Source organism: Trachypithecus francoisi, unplaced genomic scaffold, assembly GCF_009764315.1.
Source record: "Trachypithecus francoisi isolate TF-2019V2 unplaced genomic scaffold, Tfra_2.0 Lachesis_group11, whole genome shotgun sequence".
In the NCBI taxonomy this organism is placed as follows: Eukaryota; Metazoa; Chordata; class Mammalia; order Primates; family Cercopithecidae; genus Trachypithecus; species Trachypithecus francoisi.
Window position 1 is genome coordinate 49,055,507 of NW_022681456.1, and position 26,790 is coordinate 49,082,296.

The 26,790-nt window shown below is 34.6% G+C and overlaps 1 pseudogene across 1 annotated transcript; it reads left to right on the forward strand.

Moving 5' to 3' along the window:
* The first annotated feature begins 22,281 nt into the window (after window positions 1-22,281).
* Window positions 22,282-23,720, forward strand: LOC117089673 (annotated as a pseudogene). The gene has a single exon (XR_004439707.1). The product of XR_004439707.1 is annotated as a Y-box-binding protein 1-like (transcript).
* Window positions 23,721-26,790: the final 3,070 nt, after the last annotated feature.

Below are 26,790 nucleotides of genomic sequence, written 5' to 3' on the forward strand. Positions count from 1 at the left end.
TCTTCAAATACTAATTTAATTTTTTTGAATATATATCCAATAGTGGGGCTTTCAGACCTTATGCTAGTTCTGTGTTTGATTTTTTGAGGAATCTCCACATTGTTTTCCGTATGACTATACTATATCTCCACAATGTACAAGAATTCTCTTCACATCCTCACCAGCACTTGTTATCATTCACCTTTTTAATAATAGGCATTCTAAGAAATGTGAGGTGATAGCTCATTGTGTTGAATCATAGAAGAAGAGAGTAGAAGTAGAGAGTAGAATGATGGTTATGAGGGGCTTGGGATGGGGTTGGGGAAGATATTGGTCAAAAGATGAAAGACGTCAGTTAGGAGAAACACATTCAAGAGATATATTATACAACACAGTTACTATAATGAACAAAATTGAAAATTACCAAGAGACAGGGACTACAAAATGGTTAATTAGAGACATTGCCTCCTCTGAAAAGAGAATCAAAGTAGTAACTAGATAATCACACTTAGAATAGATTGTTTAAGAGAGAACACTGGAATTCAACAAAGAAGCGGCAGGAAACCTCTTAAATGTGGAGAGAGAGAGAAGCAAAGCAGCCTAAGGGCCTAGAGAAACTCCCCAAAGTGCAAAAAGGTTAAGAGAGTGACTGCCAGTGGCCCATATTCCCACTACAGATTCCTGCATCTTGGCTACAGAAAAGTCCTTAGACCCTTGGCAGGCCCAAAGACTGACATGGAGATCCATTTGGAGAATGTGTAAAGTCATTGTTCCAGAGAAGGAGCTCATGCTGGATACCACATATCCCCTGCAAGCCTTAAGCAGTTACAGCAATGATATCATATTGATAGCCCAATCCCCACCAGACTGCATCTTGCCTGGGGGCCCAACAGCCTGGCATCTCCACATTTCTGGACCCCATTGGACATTTGCTGCCCTCAGACACTTGCCACTGCTGGCTGCCGCCACTAGGACTGACCCATTAACTATTATCAAAGATTCCAGTACCCTGATCATCAAAGCTGCCACACATTTTCACTTGTCCCAGAGACAAACCTTTCCTGCTGAAGCCACCACTGGCCAATGGGCCAAACCATTAGCAAAGTGCATAATCCCCAGCTGCCTGCATATGACTGCTCTCACTAAACACAACCCCACCCTCTGCAGTACCAGGCTTGCAGCATAGCTGTTGCTAACACTATCCAAGCATTTTACTTTGAGCTTTGGGATTACTCCAGACTTGCCTACCACAGTCAAAGAATGAGTATGAGTCTGCCCAACCCAGCTACACCATCTCCTATAGTGCCTAAGCAGCCACGAGAGTGTGTTGGGACCACCCAATCCAGTCCACCACTGTTGGTACCTCAACACTCCTCCTGTGGCTTGAGGTTGGACCCATGCAATCTGCTGCTACTGTCACAGTTGGCACCTACCTGCACATACCAACCATGGGCCTGTGAACTAGCCCATTCAGTCTGTCACAGCCATTGTCAACACCAGCATGAACTGCTTGAGAGTCAGAAGTTTGTCTCACTGCTGCTATTGCCATCAACCAAGCCATACTTCCTGCCCAGAAGCCTGAAAAACTGCCTATCTGCCCAGCTACCACTGATACTACCAGCACTGAGCAAGCTCCCTGAGGCTTAAGAATAGGTCCATTTGGACTTATCAACACCAGTGACACCATACGCCACCCTGAAACACAAGGTTAGGCACATTCAACTCGCTGTTGCTGTCACTGGGGCCTGAGGACAAACACACCTTGTGCTCTCATTCCAAGCAAAATTTCACCACAGCCTCCACTAACAACTGTATCATAAACCACTTAGGAAATGACAGCCGCAAATGACACTGTTCACAAAGAAATCATACAGTGACTACACTGTTGCATGCACCAATAATCAAAACCAAAGTGCCCTATCCAAACAACACACCTCTTCAGAAAAAAGTCTTCTATAAAACAAATTCAAAAAATTGGAAGAAGTGACTGTTACACCAGACTGTTACATGAGAAAAACAACTGAGGATATTTACCAAAAGAGATAAATACAAAGCATAATCAATCAGAAATTCTGGAGCTGGAGAATTCATTAACTAAAATTCAAAATAATTAGTTAACATTATAAATTAATCAATAATATTATTTATTTATTATTAATCAATTTAATACAATTAAGTAAAATTTGAAAGCTTTAACAATAGATAAGATCAAGCAAAAAAAATATTTAGAACTAAAAGATAGTTCTCTTGAAATAAACACAGTCGGATAACAATTTTAATATAGAACACAAAATAATAAACAAACCTATATTACATGTGGGACACCATAAAGTGACAAAATATTCAAACTTTTGGCATCCCAGAAGGTAAAGGGAAAAGAAAAGGGGTAGAAAACCTATTAACAAAATGATAACTAAAAATATCTCAAATCTAGCAAGAGTTGTAGACATTTGGATATGGGAAGCTCAGAGATCCCCTAACAGTTCTAATGCAAAAATGCCTTCTCCATGCCACATTACAGTCAAACTGTCCAAAGTCGGCCAGTCTCAGTGGCTCATGCCTGTAATCCCAGCACTTTGTGAGGCTGAGGCGGGCGGATCAAGAGGTCAGGAAATCAAGACCATCCTAGCTTAACAAGATGAAATTCCATCTCTACTAAACAAAATACAAAAAATTAGCCGGTGCAGTGGCGGACACCTGTAGGCCCAGCTACTAGGGAGGCTGAGGCAGGAGAACCCGGGAGGTGGAGCTTACAGTGAGGCGAGATCACACCACTGTACTCCTGCCTGGGTGACAGAGCGAGACTCCATCTCAAAACAAACAAATAAACAAACAAAAACAAAAAAATTGCCCAAAGCCAAAGACTAAGAGAGAATTCTAAAAACAGCAAGAGAAAGCCTCTAGTCACTTATAAGGAAACCTACATCAGACTAACAGTAGGTGGGTCAGCAGAAATCTTATAGGCCAAGAGAGAATGGAATGATATATTCAAAGTGCTGAAAGAAAAGAAAAGAAAAGAAAAGAAAAGAAAAGAAAACCCTGCCAGTCATGGGTACTAATACCAGCAAAGTTATCCTTCATAAATGAAGGAGAAAGCTGAGAGAATTCATCATCACTAGACTGGCACTACAAGAAATACTTCAGCAACTTTTATACTTGGAAGCGAAAAGACATATCTATTATCATAAAAGCACAAAAGTGCAGAACCCACTGGTAGAGTACATACACACAATTAAGGAAGAGAAATACCTCAAATATTATGACTACAGAAAACCACCAAACCACAATGATAAACATTAAGGGAGAATAAATGGAAGAAAAGATGTTAAAAAAAAAAACCTAGAAAATAATTCATATAATGATAGAAATAAGCCCTCACATATCAGTAGTAATCTTGAATGCAAATGAATTAAACTTTCAAAATATATCAACTACATAGACTGGGCTGAACTGATTTTAAAAAATGATCCAACTATAAGCTTCCTACAAGAAACTTATCTCACCAGTAAGATACACATGGACTGAAAGTAAAGGGATGGAAAAAGGTATTCCATACAAACACAAACCAAATGCAAACAAGAGTAACTATGTCTATATCATATATAAAACAGAATTTAACTTAAAAACAGTATAAACAGAAAAGAAGCCGTTATATATTGACAAAGGGATCAATTCAGCAAGAGGATATAACAATTCTAAACATATATTCACCCACCACCAAAGTGCACACACATATACACACACACACATATTTACATCTAAAAGGAGAGATAGATTCCAGTTCAATAATAGTTGAGATTTCAACACCCCACTCTCAGCATTAGACAGATTATCTTGATAGAAAATTCACAAAGAAATAATGAATTTAAACTTTACATTGGATCAAAAGGACCTAATGGATATTTACAGAACATTTTAAGCAAGAGCTACAGAGCACACATTCTTCTCATAAGCATATGAAACATTCTCCAGAATAAACCATATTTTAGGAAAGAAAACAAGTCTCTACAAATTTTAAAAAATCAAAATCATATAAAGTATTTTCTCAGACCACAAGAGAATAAAACTAGAAATCAATAACAAAGGAAACTTTGGAAACTATACAAATACGTGGAAATCAAACCACATGCTCCTTAATAACCATTGGATCAAAAACTAAATTAAGGAAAAAAAACCAATTTCTTGAAACATGAAAATTGCAGCACAACATGTTAAAACATAGGGAATACAATGAAAGCAGTGCTAAAGAGGTAGTTCACAGCAGTAAATGACTACATCAAAGAACTATGATTGAGATCTAAATTCACCAAGAAAGGATCCACAAATGCATTAGATATGATTTCATGAGTTTTTTGTTTTAAATTTATTGTTTGGTTGAATATAACATATGTTCATGTATTTTTTCCATAAATGTTGTGTTTTTCACGCCGATATATAAGAATACCTTTATCCTTCCTCCACATATGACAAATAGTTTTGTTGGAATAAAATTATTGAATCCTGATTTTCCTTACTAAAAAAGCAGAAAGATTTCAAATAATCTAATGATGCACATCAAAAACAAACAAACAAAAAAACTAGAAAAGCAGGAAAAAACAAATATAAAATTAGTTGAATGAAAGAAACAATAAAGATCAGAGCAGACCTAAATGAAGTAGAAACTAAAAAGTAATATAAAGGATCAATGAAACAAAAATTTGGTTTTTCAGAGATAAAGAAAATCAAGAAACTATTAGACAGACTAGCTAAGGAAAAAAGAGAGAAAATCCAAAGAAACTAAATTCATAATGAAAAAGGAGAATTACAACTGATGCTACAGAAATGTCAATAACTATCAGAAACTATTATGAACAACTCTATGCTAGCAAGCAGGAAACCCTAGAGGAAACAGATACATTGCTGGACACATATAACTTACCAAGATTTAATCAGGAAGAAACAGAAAACCTGGAGATACCAATAATGAGTAATAACAGTGAATTGATAACAAAAAATTTTTCCATTAAAGAAAAGTTCAGGACCAGATATCTTCACTCCTGGGTTCTACCAAACTTTCAAAGAAGAACTAATGTCAACTTTTCTAAAAATCTTCTGAAAAGTCGAAGAAGAAAGAATACTCCCTAACTCATTATGTGAGACTAGGGTTACTCTGATACTAAAACCAGCAAGTCTGCAACAACAACAACAATAAAAACAAAGCTACAGGTCAATATCCATGACAAAAAATAGACACAAAAATCCTCCACAAAATAATAGTTAAACTAATCCAACAACACCCAGAAAAAGATAATACACCACAATCAACTAGGATTTATTCCAGGGCTGCAAGGATGGTTGAACATATGCAACTAAATAGATTTGATGCATCACATCAACAGAATGAAGGACAAAATGTATACCATGATCTCACTAGATGCAGAAAAGCATTCAACAAAATTCTATACCCCTTCATGATAAAAACTATCAAAAACAAGGCATAAAGAGAACATATCTCAATATAATAAAGATCATATATGGCAAGTAAACAGATAATATTATCCTGAATGGGGAAAAGTTGAAAGTCTTTCTTCTAAGAACTAGAACAAGATAAGAATGCCCATTTTCACTATTCCTCTTTAACATGGTACTGGCAGTCCTAGCCCAAGCAATCAGTTAATAGGAAAAAAAATAAAATTCATCCAGATTGGAGAAGAGCAAGTCAAACTGTCCCTTTTTGCAAACGATATGATCTTAAATCTAGAAAAACCTACAGCCTCCACCAAAAACTGCTGAGGTCACATAAATAAATTCAGTAAAGTAACAGGATGAAAATAAACATAAAATAGCAGTAGCATTTATATACAGAAATAACGGAGGATCTGAGAAATGAGTCATGAAGACAATCCTAGTTATAATAGTAATGAAAAATGTAAATACCTAGAAATAAATTTAATCAAAGAGGTAAAAGGCTTCTACAATGAAAACTACAAAACACTAATGAAAGAAATTGATGAGGACACAAACAAATGGGAAGCCATCCTATGTTCATGAATTGGAAGAATAGACATCATTAAAATGGCCATATTGCCCAAAGTAATCCACAGATTTAATGCAATCCCTATCAAAATACCAATGTAATTTTTCACTGAAGTAGAAGAAACAGTTCGAAATTTCTTTATATACCTAGAAAACCCAATAGTCTCTGCTCAAAGGCTTCTAGAACTGATAAGCAACATCAGCAAAGTTTTCAGGCACAAAATCAATATACAAAAGTCAGTAGCATTTCTCATACCACCAATAATGCCCAAGTCAACAGCCAAGTAAAGACTGCAGTCTCCTTTACAATAGCCCCCAAAAGAATAAAAGTTCTAGGAATACAGCTAATCAGAGAGGTTAATGATTTCTACAATGAGAAATACAAAACATTGCTGAAAAAAATCAGAAATAACACAAACGAATGGAAAACACTCCATGTTCATGTATTGCCCAAAGCAATTTACAAGTTCAATGCTATTCCTGTCAAACTATCAATGACATTCTAAACAGAATTAGAAAAACCTATTTTAAATTCATATGGAACCACAAAAGAGCCCAAATAGCCAAAACAATCCTCAGCAAATGTAACCAAGCTGTAAGCATCACACTACCTAACTTCAAACTATATTTCAAGGTCATAGTAGTAAAAATAACATAATATTGGTATAAAACAGACACACAGACTGATGGAACATAATAGAGAACCCAGAAATAAATTCATATGTTTATAGCCAACTGGTTTTGGACAAACGTGCCAAGAATATATATTGGCGATAAGATACCTTTTGCAATAAATGGTACAGGAAAAATTGGATATAAATATGCAGAAGAATAAAACTGATCTTTATCTCTCACCATATGGAAAAATTCACACAATATTGATTAAAGACTTAAGTATAAGATCTGAAACTATAAAACTACTAGACAAAAAGAGAGAAAACACTCAAGGACATTGGTCTAGGCAAATATTTTATAGCTAAGACCTCAAAAGTACAGGAAACAAAAACAAAACTAGACAGGTGGAACTTAACCTAAATAGTTTCTGCACAACAAAGGAAAAAATCAAAAGTGAAAAGACAACATGTTGAATGACAGAAAATATTTTTAAACTATTCATCCAACAAAGATGATAGTTTATTCTGAACTATTATCCAGAATATAAAAGGAACTCAAATAACTCAACAGTAAAAGAAACAAATAAATGAATAGACATTTCTCCAAAGAAGACATACACATGGCCAATGGGCATATGACAAATGCTCAATAGCACTAATCATCAGGGAAATGCAAATTAAAACCATAACGAAATACCATCTTACCTCAGTTAGAATGGTTGTTATTAAAAAGACAAAAAAAAAAAACAGATGCTTGCAAGAATGCAGAGAAAAGGGAAATTTTATACATTATTGATGGGAATATTAATTGTTAAAGCCACCATGGAAAACAGTATGGAAATTTTTCAATAAGTCAGAAATAGAATATGGTCCGGCATGGCATACTGGGTGTTTTACCAAAGGAAAAGATATCAGTAAGTCAAAGGTATAACTGTACTCCCATGTTTATTACAGCACTAGTCACAATAGTAAAGCTATGGAATCAACTGAAGTGTCTGTCAACAGACAAATAGGTGAAGAAAACCTGGTATATGTACACGGTATGAAATACTATTTAATCATAACAAAAATGAAATCTTGTAATTTGCAACAACATGGATGAAACTGGAGGTCACTATACTAAGTAAAATAAGCCAGTCATGGAAAGATAAACATTTCATATTCTCACTCATATGTGGGAGCTAAAAATGTTAATCTCAAGGAGGTAGAGATTAGAATGATAGATACCAGAGTCTGGGAAAGACGTTTGGGTGGGCGTAGCAAATGAAGAATGAGATTGGTTAGTAGATACAAGTTAGATAGAAGAAATAAGTTTCAATGTCTGAAAGCAGAGTAGCATGACGAAAGTTAAAAAATAACATGTTATATATTTCAAAATATCAAGAAGACTTGAAATGTTCCTAATACATAAAAATGATAAGTACTCAAAATGGACTCCTAAAATACCCTGATTTGATAATTATACAGTCTATGTATGCAACCAAATATCATATGTAACCTATAAATGTGTACTAAAATTATATATCAATAAAAAATAAGAAAATTGCTAAGAGACTTCTAAGTGTTGTCATCCCCCCAAAAAATGCATGTGAAATAATGCATATGTTAACCAGTTTAGCCATTCCATAATGCATACATATTTTAAAACATTATGTTGTACATGATAAACACAAATGCTTTCTGACAATTTAAAAAATAAATGTGAGATAGGGAGGGAAATGAAAAGAGAATCATTGACAACATAACAGGCCTAACTTTACTAAGTCACTAGGCTGCCTTCCTTTAGATGACTTTTTATATCAGATTATAAAATATCTATACATTTATTGTCTTAAGAATAAAACATACATTATGAAGAGAAGGAAAAACAATCACCTAATTATCCAGCAATATATGCTTTAACAAATACAACGAATACTATTTTATTCAATCACGCTTTTGAAATAACAGAAATGTGCTCATAATTGTATGTTAACTGAAAAAATACAGGATGTGTAATTTTATGGAAAAATACACTAAGGATATGAAAAACATAGAAAAAAGTAAGAAAGGAAATATGGTTATAGGCAGTGACTTACGGATTACTTTTTCTCAGCTTCTTTCATTCCCATAATTCACAGTATTTTCTTGATGAGTTTGTGTTATATTCTATAGTCAAAAAAATAGAGCAAAGGTCATTGCTATTGGTGTTCTTCATTGTCGAAGCATTTAGCTTTGCATATATGAATGGGAATTTCTAGGATATTTCAATATATTATAATACTTGATAATTGTAATAATGTACTGCAGTTGCTAAGAAAAATATCAATCATGTTTGGAATTATTTTTTAAGACAGCAGAAAAAATGTGTTCGTTAATAAAACTATTAAGCCAAGTTGCTATTTAAAATATTTATTAATAGAAATATTAATGTATATGGAAAACTTATTTCATCTATGGTTATTAAATAAAGGATGTTGTTATTTTATAATAAAGCCTCTGGGAAACATGGAGTTAAGAAGTAGGATGAATAGACCTACTCTAAATAAATATTATTCAACCTTATAAAAATTATAATTTTACTTTAAATTATAACTGAGTTTAGCTGTTTCTATAATTTTTTAAACATCATCTTTTATTTTATAAGTGTTTTTATAGATGCTTAATGTGTAGTTTATGTTTCCTTCACTTTGTTTCCATGGCACAGTATTTATTATTCATTATTTAGATCACAGCATAATTTTTGAAGATTTTAGTCACCATTTGGAGGAAAGGCATTAGTGTACTTGATATTTAAAAGTGCACCAACTCTGAAAGCGAGATGCTCTGGGGGAATATTAAATGTTCTATACTCTACAAGAAGCTGACATCATCTTGGGGATGTTGCCAGCAGATATTTGAAGTGTCAAACACTAAATAATTTTAGTGTCTGCTGACAGTCTCTGATTTCTCTTACTCAGGCAAGGGTATGAAAAGATTAAAAGGCGAACATATTGTTTAGAGTTTCAAAACTGCTTTTTCGATACTGTTAATCTTTAGGATGGCTAATACTATTTTACTTACTAAAGATATCATTCCAGAACACATACAAATGCCTATAAAATTCAGCCTCTAACTAAGCTTGTAATCTTAACATTTCATAGGGAAATTTTGAACTGAAACAAATCTTTAGAGCTCATCCAATCTCAAATTCTATTTTACAAGTAAAGACATTGAAACAAATATTCTTAGTGATTTGTCAGAAAACGTTGTATGTCCTGGTCTAATAACTTTTGTAATATACCACAATTATAAAGTTTGGTAATATTTTAATATTTTTATTGGAACTTCCCCCCCCCCACTTTATTAGAAACCAAAAAAAGAAACCAAAAACCAATGGCAAAAACTTAATAATATTCACAGTGTAATTGTCTTATTATTCTACCTGTGTGTATCCTTGTTATAGGAAAAGATTAAATTTTGACACAATCTCAGCTTATTTTGAAGTTTACTGAATGGAATGGAATCGAATGCTTAGATACTGACTTTCATTTTATTTCACAAGAGTAGTTTATCTCTTGCTAACTTAAATATTTTTCCTTTGTTAACATATTTCTGAGTTTGTATATCCAATGTCTTTTAAATATGGAAGACATTAAAACAGAAAAGGAAGACTAGTAACTATCATTTTAGAGAATGAATTTGTTTTCGCTTGTGTATCTTGTCTTATGCAAGGCTGAATTATAACTTTATTTTAATAACTGTGTTGCAAGGTATTTTAATTGTTTTCAGTAGTATTATATCTTCTTTCAGGTTCTTAATTGATCAGAGGGAACTCTATATAATTTTATGTAAAAGAAGACCATGAACAGGAAGAAGAAAAATATGCTAGAATAGCAACTACAGTTAAGTATAGTCTTTGAAAATTCTGTAAAGATAAGGACGCATATTTTATGATTTGTTTCATGAGACATATTAGCAATTCATATCTCAAAACAATATTACATATCATATTAGTGAAGACCTCTTTTAGTCAGGACAATAACGCAATATATAATTAATTAGAAAAAGCAAACATTAATTTGTGTCATGTGGCCAAAAGACATGGTCAAACGACTAGTTTGTCAGACAATATTTTACCATTTATAGATGTAACATTATGGTTTCATTTATTTTTATATATGTGAATAAACATTTGAAGTTACTTCTTAAGTCAAAGTGGTTAGAATAGCACTTGGGTCTTGAAATATTCAAGAATTTGACTTTCATGAATATTTATGTAAATGCATTTGTATAATTCTACATTGATTTAAGCTCTGATTCTTTGTCAGACCGACGTTCTCAGATTTCGGTTTTAAAGTTTTAAACTAAATTACTATATTGCATATTTTACAATTTCTAAATCTATTTAAAATGAAACACTAAAGGATTGGTGGACAAATATTTTTCAGAGTAATATTTTGTCACACGAAATATGAGCACAATATCAAATGGAACCCCAAATCTCTCATCAGCAAATAAATCTGTCTGTGGTGCATCTATTTCATTACACTGTTACAATTTCAGAAGACTCCTACAGGAATGGCCCCCAAGGCTGTAATACAAATCACATACATACACACAAACACTTGAAAATAAAGCAAATTTTTATTTATATGATGATAGAAAGAAGGCTTATTTCTCTGTAGATTAACATAAGACTTTCCATCACATTTTGAAAATAGTTGTTTTTAGAACTTTACTCATTAAATTTCCGTTTTTTACTTCTAGCATTCTGTGTACTTTTCATTACTCTTTAATGCCAATGATAAACTTTTATTAGTAAATAATTGCTCTGTGCTTGAATTAATAATGTATTATTTTTCTGTTGTACAATGAGCACAAAATTCAGTTATGATAGAGAAATAAGTTATAGAGATCTGCAACATAATATAGTGCCTGGAGTTAACAGTATGATATTGTGTACTTCAAAATTGTTAAGAGGGTAGATCTCATGTTAAGTGTTCTGACTATAAAAACAATACAAAAACAAAGGGACACAGAGAAACTTTGGAAAGAGTTCATCATGCCTATTATCTTGACTATGGTGATGTCATCATAGGTATTTTTGTCCAAACCTATCAAATTGTATACAGTAAATATGGAGAGTTCTCTTTACATAAATTACACCTAAATATAGCTGTTAGTAAAAGAATTATATCTTTATCCTTCAAATTTTCTTGGCTGGTATCTCACTATGCCATTGGAATTATAATTAACAAAGGCTAAAATATGTCTAAAGCCAAGTGTTTACTACAAGTCTTTGGACTTGGCAGGTTTTGCAGCAGTAATAAATAATCCCCCAAATATCAGTGGCTTAAAAAGAAAATATTTTCACTTGAGGGCAGTAGAAATTTGTCCCCCACTGCTTCTTCAAAATCCAGTCCTCCACTATTTAGGTCATTGCCATATATGTTGTATCAGATAAGAGATTGTGCGTACATGTGACACATCACATCACTGATGCTTTTTAGCCAAAGAAAATACTTTAGCCAAGACTGAATTCAAAAGCACAGGTATGCATAATCATATGACAGAAGACAATCATCATAATCGTACGGCATAAGACAATATCATAATTATATGATGAAAGATAATCATCAGTGCCTTCTATGTATATATTTGTAAAGAAAACAAAGTGATTTTTCCAGAAAAAAATAAGGAATTTAGAGTTAGCATAGTGTTTTTAAATTACAGTTTAGCAGAATGTTGAAAAATCTGGACAATCAAAAGCAACAATCAAAAAAGTATAAATACTTATGTCTTTCATTAACTTTGTGAGTCTTTAAGAAATTTATTCAACATCTCTAAAACCCAGTGGCCATCTCTGAAAAATATGCTAGTAATTCATTGTCTTATAGAATGATTATGAAAGTTAAATATGACCATCTATGAAAAATGTATAAAACATAGTAATTTATGGGTTGTAGCAATATACGGCAAGTGCTAAAATGACAATTATTATCATTTAATTACCATTATTATAATAATTAATTAAATTCATCAGAAATTCCCCAAGGAATATGTAGTGAATTTAGAGTTAGTTCGTAGGCAGAATTATTCAGGACTGCAGCATGTAAATTGGGCAGTTTAATTCAATCAATTATTTTTTAGCTCTTCTTAAGTGAGTACACTTTGTTAGATAAAGAGAATAAAAAGATAAGCAAGATTTGGAGCTATTCATAATCTCAAGTATAATTTTGATGCAACATGGTCAAGTGTTATGCTAAAGACTTATGTAAAAGGTAAGATAACGGCATGATGGTAAAGAATACAACCTGGCTATGTCATTAGAGGATTTATAAACTGAGAAAAACTTACAGCAAAACGTTAGGCAGAAGATCATGGACAGAGGGATGTATATGTGGTTATTTGTGTGTGTGTGTGTGTGTGTGTGTGTGTGTATAATTCTTTTTCTTCCAATTTGCAGATAGTGTGACATATTAGTCCATTCTCACTCTGAAATACCTGGGACTGGGTAATTTATAAAGAAAACCGAGTTTAACTGGCTCATGGTTCTTCAGGCTTTACAGGTAGCATGGCTGGGAGGCCTCAGGAAACTTTCAATTATGGCTGAAGGTAAAGGGGAAGCAAGTATGTCTTACATGGCTGGAGGAGGAGGAAGAGAGAAAAGTGGGAGGAGCTACACACTTTTAAACAAGCAGATCTCATGAGAACCCACTCACTATCAAAAGAACAGCAAGAAGGAAATCTGCCAACATGTTCCAATCACCTCCCATCAGGCCCCTCCTCCAACGTTGTTTTTTTCAGTGGTGGGAGGTGTTGGGGTGAGGACTCAATTATAAACCATATAATTACACTCCTGGCCCTTCCCAAATCTCATGTCCTTCTCACATTGTAAAATACAGTAGTCCCTTCTTGAGAGTCTCCCAAGTCTTAACTCATTCCTGCATTAACTCAAAAGTCTACAGTCCAAAGTCTTATCTGAGACAAGGCAAGTCCCTCACTCCTTATGTGCCTGTAAACTAAAAAACACGTTAATTACTTACAAGATAAAATGGAGAAACAGGCATTGGGTAAATATTCCCATTCTAAAAAGGAAAAATCAGCCAATAAAGAGGGTGTACAGACCCTGTGCAAGTCCAAAACCCAGAGGGCAGTCAATTTCAAAGCTCCAAAATGACCTCCTTTGACACCATGTCTCACACTGAGGCCACACTGTTGCAAAGGGTGAGCTCCCAAGACCTTAGGTAGCTCCACCCCTGTGGCTCTTCGAGACTCACCTCCCATGACTGCTCTCAATGGCTTGCATTGATTGCCTGCGGCTTTTCCAGTTGCACTGTGCAAGCTGTTGGTGGATCTAGCATTGTGGGGTCTGGAGGACTGTAGCCCTATTCTCATAGCTCCACTAGGCAATATCCCAGTGGGGACTCTGTGTGGGGGCTCTAACCTCATATTTCCCCTCCACACTGCCCTAGTAGAGGTTCTCCATGAGGGTTCTGCCCCTGCAGCAGACTTTTGCCTGGAAATCCAGGTGTTTCCATACATCCTCTGAAATCTAGGTGGAGCCTCCCACACCTTTCTTCTTGCCCTCTCCGCACCCACAGGCTTAACACCATGAGGAGGCCACCGATGTTGCTGGTTTTCACCCTCTGGAGCAGCAATCTGAGACATATCTAGGGTCTGTTTAGCCACAGCTGGAGCTGGAGCAGCTGGGATGCAGGGAGCAGTGTCCTGAGGGGAAAGAAAATGTATGGAAATGGAGCCCTGGGTCTGGCCCAGGAAACCATCCTTCCCACCTAGGCCTTGAGGCCTGTGATAGGAAGTGCTGCTATAATAGTCTCTAAAATGCCTTTGAAGCATTTTCCCCATTGGCTTGGCTATTACCATTTGACTCCTCTTTACTTATGGAATTTTCTGTATAGGTCTGAGTTCCTCCCCAGAAAACAAGTTTTTTCTTTTCTAACACATGATCATGCTGCAAATTTTCCAAAATTTTATGTTCTGCTTCTCTTTTAAAGATAAGTTCCAGTTTCAAGTCATCAATTTGCCCATGCATATGAGCATACACCATTTATAGCATCCACATCACATCCAGAATTTGTTGCTGCTTAGAAATTTCTTCTTCCAGATACCTAAATTATCTCTCTCAAGTTCAAAGTTCCACAGATCTCTAGAGCAAGAGTACAATGCCACCAGTTTCTTTGCTAAAGCATAGCAAGAGTGACTTTTACTACAGTTCCCAACAAGCTCTTCATTTCCATCTGAGACCACCTCAGTTCGGACTTCAGTGTCCATATACCTATCAGCATTTTGGTCACAACAATTTAACAAGTCTCTAGGAAGTTCCAAACTTTCTCTCATCTTTCTGTCTTTTGAGTCCTCCAAACTGTTCCAACCTCTTCCCATTACCCAGTTCCAAAGTTGCTTCCATGTTTTCAGTTATCTTTACAGCAATGTTTCACTCCTAGGTACCAATTTTCGGCATAAGTCTAGTCTCACACTGCTATAAAGAAATACCTGAGACTGGGTAATTTTTAAAGAAAAGAGATTTAGTTGGCATATGGTTCTGAAGGCTGTACAGGTAGCATGACTGGGGAGGCCTCAGGAATCTTTCAATCATGGTGAAAGGGGAAGCAGACATAGCTTACATGGCCAGAGCAGGAGGAATAGAGAGAAGGAAGAGGTGTTACACACTTTTAAAAACTAGATCTCCTGAGAACTCACTCACTATTACAAGAACAGTAAGAAGGGAATCTGCCTCCATGATCCGATCACCTCCCTCCAGGCCCCTTCTCTAACACTGGGGATTACAATCTGAAATGAGATTTGGGTGGAGACACAAATTCAAACCATATAATGCGATGTATAAAGGTTGTGGTTATCATCTATGATAGTAGCCTAATTATTAAATCTCCACAAATATAGGCCATATATGGAATCTCATCAAAAGCTAGAAAAGAGAAGGTCATGACAATTGTCTTTGCTTATTTTGTAGAAAATTATTCATTTCATTTGGAAATGAAAGACTAAATATTATAGTATTTTTATTGAAACTGAAATTGATGTCATATTCATTTATTAAAATTATATGATTTATGCTTTATTTTATGTGGATTTATATTATGCAATATAATGTGAGTACCTCAATCTTCTAAAGAGATTTATTACACAGACTCTAGGTTTTCCTTTAATTAATCACTATTGTGTTGGGAATAGCATTAAGGTTCAATATCAGAGATTGTCATGTATCCAATTCTTATTACCACTTTTGGCTAAGGAAAAAAATATGACAATGATAAAACACAGGAAGAAAATCGATGGAAGAATGGACTTTGAGGTTTGATTTGACAAGACATCAAATTATTTTGAGTGGCTTGGTCTAGGCAAACTATTTTGTCAAGCAGCATTTCTCATTGCTTTATCTTGTTAAATAAAATTTAAAACATATGGTAATGATTACACACATCTTAGCAAAATATTGGTAGAAACATTTTGAATTATTTGGACACTTGTGACTCACATTCCTTTGCTAAGTTTTTATAAAATTTTAACTGGGACTTGGGATTCAAAGTATGAGAGCACTTAAGCTACTTAGAGTCAACTGAAGTCCAATACGATGGAGAATGACATGTTCATCAAATAATTTATCAGTGGATTTGCATCTGTACAATACTTCTGGAGATGATTCACAGTATAAAGAAGATTGAAACAAGAGTCAAAAGTAAGGTTTGAACCATGACTTTTAACATTCTAAGCTTCAGTTTTCTCATCTATATAATAGAGATATTGCTCTGTGGTCTACAGGATTGTTCTAAACATTAATTAACATTAATTTAATAAAATAAGTTTAAATGCATAAATAATGTCTTCTATGTGGCAAGCATATTTGAAGTTCTCTTTGAATGAAACAGCATAACTGTGGAACTTTTGTGTGTTAAAACTTAATATAACATTCCAGAAGTCTTTTTTAAAATTAATTTGATGTCTCTACGTCTCTATGTTTCTATTTATGTCTCTATCATCTATGTATGTATGTATGTATGTATCTATCTATCTATCGATCGATCTATCTATCTATCTATTTACCTATCTATCTATCCATCCATCTGTCGTCTCTCATTTCTTTTACTAGGATTTTCAGAGCTTGTTCCATTGATTGTTCTCCTTCCTAAGAGACATGGCATCCATACCCAGCCAAATCCTTATATATAAATGGACAGGATGTATGTATATTCAACTCTCACCTCCTCTCCCTTTTAATCAGCTTTGCGAAAAAGCTCTTAGTTAAGTTTTAGTCAAACAAGGATGCAGCACTCATTAATAGGAACCTGAAAGGAAAACAAAACAAAACAAAACGGAATTATCACCAAGATGAATAAGATGTATTTTACATGATAAATATGGAGAATTAAGATATTTGTATATGCCTCACTTAAATATTTTAAAATTATTTTTAAAAATTTGATAATTTAGCACACACAAAACTGGAACTCCAACTTAAAAGACAAATAAATCTCTTTTAATTTTAGGAAACATATTTATTTGATAACGGAGCTAGCCTGAACAAATTTTATCATTCTATATTATATCTATTTCATGTATGTAACCCCCATCACCATCAGTGAACTCCCATTAACTTCAATATGGTCAATTTAATTGAAACTTCTGAATGCCCAACTCCTACTAACATAATTGAAGAACAAAATAATTAGTTTCAGTGGGAGTTATGTGAATGCACAGATTTAAGATTGGAGCCAAAGCAGAGTCATTATTCATTTTCATGGTTTTGATGGTCTCCCAAATTAGAACCCTGGTCTTATTTTTTAAAACAAAGTAAGAAAAATGGGACACCCATTTCTACTCTATGCAGGTAAGCAGTGAGGGGAGGGGCCTGCTTTGTGTCCTCATAGCTTTAACCCATGTGTTTTCAATATGTCATGAGAAAACAGCATACAATGTGGGAAGGTTGATCTTAAGTTTTCTTAGAGGAACACCTGGGTAAGATATATTCCGTAAGTGAAATTAGTGCCCTTGTTGAATTCAGCATTTTATTTAGAGGGGACATAACATAAAACCTATTTTATACCATGACATACAAAACTTAATTAAATTAACATTTTTAATGTAAATTAGTATTATATTATATTTTAAAGGTATTCTGTTAATTTTTAAATTTTTGAAGCTTGAGCTAACAATTCCAAGTGTTCTTTTTGAGATTTGATAAAACATGGCTTACTTTTTTTTGAATGGAGGTCAACATCTTTGTCATAAGTCAGGAGGCCAAATATATAAAAGCAAAATCTACAGCAAAATTTTAAAAGTGAAAATCTTATTATTAATGAGTTTTAAAAGCAAAGGCTCTAAGAAAATTTAAGCCGTAGTATACTGACACTATTATGGTATCTTCATTTGTTAAAATGATGAATATTAATTATTTCTTTCACTTCGATAATATTTGGCTTAGACTGTTACTTTGAGATACATAGTTATATGTGAATAATATATATGAAGAAAATTTGTTTAGAAAAAGCAAAACATGAAATGCTATGTTACAGCAAACTAATATACAACTTTATTAGTAAGCAACTCTAAGTATATTTGTAAAATAAAAGATGTTTTATTTGTTTAATGATGAGGAGTTATTTATAAGATAGAAATGGCATAACATTAATTCTGGGGACTAGGGCAACTGAAATAAATAAAGGCATTATTGAAAAGATTATATGATTTTAAAGCAATTAAGCAAAGAAAAAAGTAGAAAAATGATACAAAATTAACAACATAACTGAAAGAGTAACATTAATTTCTTAGATGGATTAGAATTGGAGATATATTCCAATAAAAAATGAAAGGTGCTGCATTCCCTTGAATTTTTTCATATTAAGTTATTGTGTTTATGATTGACAAATTTATAACAACACTGGGTCAAACCTATGGGATTATGATTTTTTGTTTTATTATGACTTTGTTTCAATTTCTAGATGCATTAATTTTATAATAAAATGAGTAGTTTTAATTGCTAAATGTACTTTTGAACCTGATACAGTTGTTAAAACCAATTTTATTAGAAAACCAAAATACGAAGTTTTGAGCCATTTTTCATATATATTAGTCTGTTTCTTAGAAAACATTTTTGTATGTATTTTAAAGTATTAAAGATAAATTAACTTGTATATTTTACTTTTTTAGTGATTAAGCCAACAACAATATTTTTAATAACTATCCATGCATACATAGTAGTATAAACTATGATAAAATGTATAAACATTTTAAAAACTCATTTTGGAGGAAGATTACAAACTTTTATCCAGAATGTACATTTTGGCAGGAGCAAAATAACTCTAATAATCTTTGAAAATTTAATTTATTTTGCTAATTTTAACATTTAATATCTTCTGGTATCATTTGATGTTGGAAATATCTCAATTTGAATGAAAATTCCTAACGTTCTCTAATACTTAGGGCACAGACAATTCAGCAACAAGGCTATATAATAATTGAAGAATGTATAGAAAGAAGAAAATGAATGAACAAACCCAGGATAATCTTTGAATAGATTTAGAGATTAACTTGAGCTCAAAAGGTAGATCTACAAAAGGAAAAAAAAATGTAAACAAATAATAATTTATAGATTCAGGCTCAAGAAATATTTAATGAACCAATTCTGAGAACAGAATTTTCTAGATTGCAGACTGTATATTAATCAAATCTTAAAATGGCTATCTTTTCTTTGCCTATAATCTGTGCTATGAAAAACACGGTAATTTTATATCAGCCTGACTCAGATACAAAATAGATACATACTTGGTAAAAATTCAAAATACTAGTTTTTTTTTTAACTTTTTTGGTCAATCAAGTAATATGTATTATTATAATGATTGAAATATAGAAATATAAAATTTGATCACTTTATATATTCCCATTTTCAAACATTAAAAATTCACAAAATAATCTCATGTACCAAAATATAATTGATTAGTTTAAACAACTTATTTATTTCCCATAATTACATTTTCTTCCTCTAAAAAATAAAAAGTACTACTATTTTGAAAGTTATATCTTGAAAATTGTTTTCTTTATGTAATATATATGTCTTTCCTCAACAGTTTTCTTCACTATAAATATCAAAATCTATAGGATTTGCCCATAATGCATTATAGAGAACCCTTTATATTTATCTTAAAATTTTATTTCAGCTCTCCTTAACTCTTCTATCTTATTGCATCAATCCTTATTGCTGCAGATCCTTATATAGATATGTCTCTCAGCTATTAATTCCTGAGAATCTGTTCTACCTTAGAAACCAGAGGGTTGGAACCAAGTGTGATGATCTTGTATGTTTAAAAATTTATGGGATATTAATTTCAGGTCAGTATATTTGAAACCTAAAACTAACTCCACATCTGAAATAAAAGTCAGTTAGCACAAGACAAATAATTCCCCCGAGGGCACAATTTCTTCAGAAGATTCAATTTGTCTTAAATGTATGCTGATAATTCAAAGAAACTATAACACATCTGTTTAGTTCTTTCCAAAGCAACTAATTACAAACAGAAGTTAGAGCAGAATATTTTGTGGAATGGTGGAAAATAGACCCATAGTTTACAATTTCACAGTATGAATTCAGGGCATGTGCTCTACTTATAGTTTTCATAAAGACTCAATAAATAGCTGAAATAATTTATGAGATAGTTTATCACATTTTTTTCCACATTAAAAAAAAATACCTCACATAGTACTGCACCTTGAATTGTTGTATAAAGATGAGTTTCTTCATTCAAGAAGCCAAAACTCTGGCCAGCAGCTTAAGTAGTGGAAATGGGTCTGGATGCAAAGTTTGTTGTAAAAACTTTTCTAAAACAAAGAAAGCTCTCCTCTTTTTAGGCTTTGGCTAAATATATGGAAATATTTTCAGTGGAAAGGTAAGGAAAAATATTTTCTTAAATTCTATAAGGGAGTGTATAAATAAATAAATAACTGATTTCTCATTGGCCTAAATAATATTGTTCATAGCACTGATTGTTGCCCATGACACACATTGGGACATCTTCTTCCCAGGGTTTCCTCCCCAGATCATAAACTAATGTGTTCTGGCCCAGTTTCCCAACCCTGGACTAGCTGTAAGTCTCTAGAAACATTGAGACTGATGCACATGCATACACTGGCCACAGTGGTTTTGATTCACCATAGACAGATAAAATAATTTTGCAATAGTATCTTGTTTAGGTTTGAGTGATGAAGTCAATATTCAAGCATGGATTAGTGTTAAATGGGGATTGTATAATGGTAGGATACATTTTCTGAATTGCAGTCTAATATTCAAAATTTCCCATGATAGCTAAGAACACATAACTGCCAAGTGGAACATATAATGGGTGTGGCAGAAGGCTTGGTATTTATGGCATTTCTGTCATTTAGCATTGTCATATCAGGTAATGAGTTTGAATTTGTGCCAGTACCATTAGGACCATCTTTAAGTATTGGCTCATTGGAAAAAAAGGCGATGTGGAGAGTTTTGAGTTACAGTAAGATTCTGATTAATTCTGGAACACACTATTATCCTAGACTACTGGAATCTAAAAGCATATCAAAGATAATCTAATTTTCTATTTCCAAGTTTGACTGAGTATCTGAAAAGCTTAGGGAAATGTTTAGAGATCCTGGGAGCATCCTGCAGATAAACTATTTTTGTATTTATGTTATTTGGTGTTGTTGCAAAAAAAAAAAAAAAATTCCAAATTCAGAGGCTTAAAATAACTTCAAATTTTTAATTTGCAAAATCTTATTGGTTGGCTGGGACTAAGCAAGTTTGTTGTTGTTGTTGTTGTGGTTGTTGTGGTTGTTGTTGGTGGTGGTGGTGTTCCTTTTTGTTCCCCAGTAGTCGTATTGGCAGTTGGTTTCTCATTGACAATAATGAAGTAGAAGTATAGAAGCATGGCTGGAGCCGGACTGTTCGAATGGCCTCTCCTTATCCAGAGCCTCTCTACACATGGTCTCTTTAAAACAGAATTACAAAGAGGGACCTGGAAATTTGTGTATTATTTAAAAAGACATTTTCATAAGTGATTCTGATCCACTGAGTCTGGGAATCAGTAAAGAAATCAATGAGGAAATGACAACATGTATCTAGATAGGTTCAATGCCATTTTTGGCACATTGCATCTGATTAATGAGAGACCCAATCTAAAACTCTTATTTTTGGAAATTATAGACCTAGCCAATTTCCCCACATCATTTTGTAGAATAGTGAAGGTTTAATATACTGAGTAATGTCACCAGTCTTTACGGTTAATGTGACAAAATTTTAAATAAAAATTTAGATTTTTCAAAGATAGACACAAATTTTTGAAGCTTGTGACTCCATGTGAGTGTGTGTGTGCGTGTGTGTGTGTTGTATGTGTGTATACCTAGTCAAGGGATCAAAAAAAAAGTGTTGTTGTTTTTAATATAGATCAACTTCGGCTAGTCTTTATTGGGGTGTTAGTTTCTCTAGGCCTCCTCCTTTGCAGTGATTCTGATGTAGATGAGCCAATTTTCAGTTGCATCCTTTTCAAGTTTAAGGAAGAAAAGAGTCTTAAGACATCCCAGAATTCGATAGGTAGGGGGAGCGGAGAGCCGACCGCAGAGAGCCCTGAGCAGCCCCACCGCCGCTGCCGGCCTAGTTACCATCACACCCGGGGAGAAACCGCAGCTGCCGCAGCCGGCCCCAGTCACCATCACCGCAACCATGAGCAGCGAGGCCTACACACAGCAGCCGCCCGCCGCCCCGCCCCTCCCCCCCCCCCCCCCCCCCCCACTGCCCCCGCCCTCAGCGCGGCGGACACCAAGCCCGGCACTACCCGCAGCGGCGCAGGGAGCGGTGGCCTGGGCGGTCTCACATCGGCGGCATCTGCCGGCGGGGACTAGAAGGTCATCGCAACAAAGGTTTTGGGAACAGTAAAATGGTTCAATGTAAGGAACGGATATGGTTTCATCAACAGGAATGACAACAAGGAAGATGTATTTGTACACCAGACTGCCATAAAGAAGAATAACCCCAGGAAGTACCTTCGCAGTGTAGGAGATGGAGAGACTGTGGAGTTTGATGTTGTTGAAAGAGAAAAGGGTGCGGAGGCAGCAAATGTTACAGGTCCTGGTGGTGTTCCAGTTCAAGGCAGTGAATATGCAGCAGACCATAACCATTGTAGACGCTATCCACGTGATAGGGGTCCTCCACGCAATTACCAGCAAAATTACCAGAATAGTGAGAGTGAGGAAAAGAAGGAGGGATCGAAGAGTGCGTCCGAAGGCCAGGCCCAGCAGCGCCGGCCCTAGGGCAGGCGGAGGTTCCCACCTTACTTACTACATGCGGAGACCCCATGGGCTTCGACCACAGTGTTCCAACCCTCCCGTGCAGGAAGGAGTGATGGAGGGTGCTGACAACCAGAGTGCAGGAGAACAAGGTAGACCAGTGAGGGAGAATATGTATCGGGGATATAGAACACGATTCCGCAGGGGCCCTCCTCGCCAAAGACAGCCTAGAGAGGACGGCAATGAAGAAGACAAAGAAAATCAAGGAGATGAGACCCAAGGTCAGCAGCTACCTCAACGTCGGTACCGCGGCAACTTCAATTACCGACACAGACGCCCAGAAAACCCTAAACCACAAGATGGCTAAGAGACAAAAGCAGCCGATCCACCAGCTGAGAATTCGTCCGCTCCCGAGGCTGAGCAGGGCAGGGCTGAGTAAATGGCAGGGCTGAGCAGGGCAGGGCTTACCATCTCTACCATCATCCGGTTTAGTCATCTAATAAGAAGAAATACGAAATTCCAGCAATAAGTAATGAACAGAAGATTGGAGCTGAAGACCTTAAGTGCTTGCTTTTTGCCCGTTGACCAGATAAGTATAACTATCTGCATTATCTATGCAGCATGGAGTTTTTATTATTTTTACCTAAAGACGTCTCTTTTTGGTAATAATAAACGTGTTTTTTAAAAAAGCCTGGTTTTTCTCAATACGCCTTTAAAGGTTTTTAAATTGTTTCATATCTGGTCAAGTTGAGATTTTTAAGCACTTCATTTTTAATTTGTAATAAAAGTTTACAACTTGATTTTTTTCAAAAAAGTCAAGAAACTGCAAGCACCTGTAAATAAAGGTCTTAAATAATTGTCTTTGTGTAAAAAAAAAAAAAAGACATCCCAATATGAATACTTTAGGAATCTTAATGCCCACCCCCCGCAAAAAAAACACCCAATTCAGGCCTAGCCTAGTAAGAAGATATTTTCTCCAATCCAAGATGAACATCACCCTCTGTCAGAATACTGACTTTTTAACAAGGAGATTTACAATAAGCTTATTCTTTGTGTTTATGGCAAATCATAACACCCATGTCTTCAAATGTGCTGGTTCCCTTAGATCTCTTCTCCCCCAAACCAGAGCACAACCATCCAGCATTTAAGTTATTTAAAGTAAGTCAAACAGTTTAGTACAGTTATTTTTCATATATACTCCTTAAGGTCATGATGAAGTCTAAATCTATCTGCAAGCCATTCCTTGACAGATAACGGAGAAACAGAGATACAATGAGAACTAATAAGGTATGATGTAAAGCAACCTAAGTGAAGATTTAGAAAAACAAATAATTCTCAAAAGCAAATATAGTCATCTCAACCCTGACTACTATAAACAAGGAAAAACATTTTTGTTGCTAAAAATAATAATTTGGCATGTTGGAGAGAAAAACTAAAATATCTCAGTTAATTACAAAGGTATATTCACTGCTTCCACTCACTCTTAGCTTTTCTTTCCTTGTGGACACACAGGTACATCACAGTTTCTCTTTCCTTTACTTAAAAAGGGTCATATGACTGGTTATGGCCAATGTGTCATGGGAAGAAATGGAACCAATGTGATAGTCTCAAGTGATCTCTTCCCTAGCCAGAACAACCACTTTAGCATTTACTGAGATGAAGTAATAGGATTGGCATGGTCTGGACCAATGAGTAACAACATGGAAAATAGTTTACTCGGAGAGTCACCAGGCTTGTAGTATACTTGGTATGAAAACCAAAAGTTTCATTTTTTGAGCCACTGAGATTGATGAGTTTTGTTTGTTTTTACTACAGCATATCTTTGCATACTGCGACCAAGAAAAGTTCACTCTAAAAAAGTGATTTGTTCTACATTTCCAAACATAAATAACAATTAAAGTGGTTTCTCCAGTGGTTGCTCTTAAAGGTAAATTAAACCTTTCCACTGGCATCCTATAATATACCCTATGACTGCTTTTCTAGAAATTTATGTTGCTGTGGGTGAGAGATGATGTGAAGGGGGTTTCTGGGGTGTTAGTAACAGCATGCTTTATGACCTAGTTTTTATTTACACATGGGTGCAAAAGTGGTGAAAATTATTCAGTGCTAATTACAAAGGTATATTCACTGTTAAAATTTGTCAATCTGTATACTTACAATTTGAGTACCTTTCCAGATAAGTATTTTACTTTAATAAAAAGTTTATTTGAAAGGAAAGTAACTTTAAAGCTCAAAATTATATTGCTGATTGGTTCATATTTGTTTCCAAGGTACTCCTTCTCAAAATTATAAAATCTTTGATACCTGATAACAAATTATTTTCTTTAAATCTCCAAAGCTGTAGGTTCAATTTATTATTGTAAAAATTCATAATATATTTTAGAGTAGCAGAACCAGAATAAATGAATAATACCTTATGTCTTATGTCAACTGAATTAACTGGGTATTTCTTGAGACTTAGATAAAATCAACTCAAACTTCCATTATATTAATTCAGAGATCTGAGTATTCTGCAGAATTTCTGCAATGTTGGGGAATGGGGGTAGACTTGTGTCATTTCTATTCTGGGCTTCTAATTCCAAATAATATCATCCTATAGCTCCTACAGTTTATATGACCTATGTGTCATCTCTTCAGAGATGCCTTCACAGAAACATAAAATTCATCCAGTTATTTAACTAGAACAAAACAAAATAACACATTAAACTCTCACAAGATATTTGATGATATGGTTTGCAGGTTTGTCCCTGCCCAAATCTCATGTCAACTTTCAATTCCCAATGTTGGAAGAGGGGCCTAGTGGGAGGTGATTAGATTACGGGGCTGGATTTTCCATGAATAGCTTAGCAGCATACCCCTGACCCCTTGGTACTGTCTTCACATCTGTGAGATCTGGTCATTTAAAAGCATGTAGTTCCTCCTCTATCCTCTCTCTGGCTCCTACCCTTGCCATGTGAGACACCTCACACCTGTTTTGCCTTTTGCCATAATTGTAAGTTTTCTGAGGCCTCCCCAAAAGCTGAGCAGATGCCAGCATCATGCTTCTTGTATTGCCTGCAAAACTATGAACCAATTAAACCTATTTTCTTTATAAGTTACCCAGTCTCAGGTCTCTCTTGATAGCAATGCGAGAATAGACTAATACACTTGAGTGTGTAATAGATTGATCGAAGATTGAGTGGGGCTAGATAAAGAAGTGCATGTTAAATCAGTGTATATTATTTGAAATTGGTTTTTTTTTTTCTTAACATTAGTGCATATCTGATTTCAGTTCTTGACACAAAGTGAAGAAAGGAGAAATCCTTACTCTCATCTTTATAAGAAAAAGTTGAACAAACTGGACACCAACTTTTCTTGAGCCCTGCATAGAAAATAAAGGCGGATTTTGGTTAATTATCCAAGATGAGTGTGGCCAAGCTCAAGAGTGAGAAACTCTTGGGGTCTGCAGTCTTAGAAGGGAATAAGCTTTTGTGGATCTTAGTTCTTCTGCATCTCAGGAAGATCTCCTCTTAACTCTAGCAAAGACAGAGTAACAGTATTTGTTGTGAAATACATCCAGAGTATTATTTCAAACAAAGGACTACTTCCTAGGTGAAGAGAATTTACTAGAATTTTATCCCATTAGGAGAGGGAATTCCTCCCTCTCTAACAACAATTTCCCTTAATCCACAGCTTTTTCTGTCTCACGTAAGGAGAAAACAAGATATATCAAGGAAGAAGCTCCTGTGAAGATCCCAGTCTAGAGATACAAGCCTACAAAATGTTTGAGACGTAATCATGAGATTGTAGAATGCTTCTTTTCTACATCTTACACTACACCAACAGAGCTACAATAAAACAGTGGATTATACCTGATAGTGCTGTAAGACACAGATTCTGTCGAAGGAAAAGTAGCTAGGGAAGTCCAAAATAAAGAGAGGATATAAAAAAG